Raw genomic sequence first — 1714 nt, forward strand, 5'->3', positions numbered from 1 at the left:
CATATTGACTTTTTAGGCGATTCCATGGCACTTTAGTAAGGACGACTTGCCATGCTTCGTCCAACTGATTGTAGTTTTCAAGTCAATCTCGACCACACATGCATGGCAGATGAACAGTTGAGCCAGCCATAGGAGTCATTTCTTTAGGGGGTCGAGCTTTAACCGCAAACGGGAAAATGCCATGAGGTAAGATTTGCCTGCTGCTGATCCAATAATATTATATAATACAAATGTATACTCCTCTGTCCTTCTTTGTCACGCTATAAATCGTTAGTGTTCCTTTAATGACTTCAGCTCGATTCATCGGCCAGTTTCCAAAAGCTTTGGACCACGTGATATGATACCGCAAGCGATAGAAACATTTTGTTTTTCCATAGCTAACACTTCGTTAGATCATAAAATGATCTCAGGAGCAACTGTAAACATTGCAAGAGAAAGGACTATGAGTCGTAAAGACAATGAAAGTTATCTTCTGAGTTATCGTGGAGATCGATCAGTTTGCCTTAACTGACAAGATTAAAGAAGTAAGAACAATAAATAATAAATTGCTGCAAAATTAAAAATACTTACCGATATGCGTACGCAACGTATGGTTATGAAAGTTGTGAAATTAATCAGATAGCTCATGCATAATCATTAATGCGCAAGTACTTCCTGCATTTAGGAAGTCGTTCTCTGTTTGCATCAGAAATAGACTGACTTAATATAGATAACTTCGCTAAGGCGTTCATTACTCCCAAAGAGCTCTCAGCTCTGCAAGGGTAAACTCCTTCGTCACCACGTTTAATGTTCCTCATAACCAGCTGGCCGCTGGACTCCACTACGTGACGTCCAAAAGGAAGCGTTGAATTTAGCTTAGAACACGTGACTTTTGGCTTTGGATTACCATCCGCTGTACATTTTAACATGGCTGTCTGACTTTCATTGACTGTCATTCCAACGGGCCGCTCTAACAGAGATGGGGCTGAGAGGGACTGGCCCGGCTCACCTTTAGTACCTTTCACACCCGACGGGCCTGTAAGTCCCACGGAGTCAGGGCTCCCCGCTTTTCCAATGTCCCCTTTTATTCCTTTCGGCCCCTGTGCTCCTATTGGTCCATGTTTGCCATGAGGTCTGGTTTCCCTGGGGGACCCGGTTTTCCCCGAGTTTCCGCTTTGCCTCGACGACCCCTGTTACCTTTTGGTCTTGGGTGGCAGAGTGTGTGATCCTTAGCAAAGTATTGGTTTTGCAGTAGACTGAGTTCTATTTTGATAAGCCTTTGTAATTCAGCGGATGTTAGGTTTGAATCTTGTTGTGAAACGTTTAGAGCAAAGCGTTTTTGTCGGCTTGGGCTGGCGTTCTCTCCATCTGAAAGTCAAAGACTCGCCAATGAAGTAACGTGGCTAACTATACATCAGCACTAAAGACACCAAATCCTCTCACCATTATACAAGCATCATTTTGATCAGGAGAGAAATTCATGGCTGCGGTATGGAACGCGATGGAAGGAAAACTAATACCTGAATGCGATAAATTCAAGGAAATGAGCAAATTTATCATAATGATGAACTTGGTTCTACAGCTGTACTGATCTCGAGGTTGTTACTCTGCTGGAGACTCTGGTCGGATCCAACCTTATTCTCTTTCAAGCTATCAATCTTTGCGTTAACATCCGGTTGTCAATAAACTGTTTATATCCTTGCGAATCAGTAATCCCGTCATGCTATAGCGTCTG

The 1714-nt window shown here is 43.0% G+C and overlaps 1 pseudogene; it reads right to left on the reverse strand.

Moving 5' to 3' along the window:
* Nucleotides 1-623: 623 nt before the first annotated feature.
* LOC136279643 (uncharacterized) overlaps nucleotides 624-1714 on the reverse strand; it is a 2841-nt pseudogene continuing 1750 nt past the window's right edge.

Source organism: Pocillopora verrucosa, chromosome 3, assembly GCF_036669915.1.
Source record: "Pocillopora verrucosa isolate sample1 chromosome 3, ASM3666991v2, whole genome shotgun sequence".
Lineage (NCBI taxonomy): Eukaryota > Metazoa > Cnidaria > Anthozoa > Scleractinia > Pocilloporidae > Pocillopora > Pocillopora verrucosa.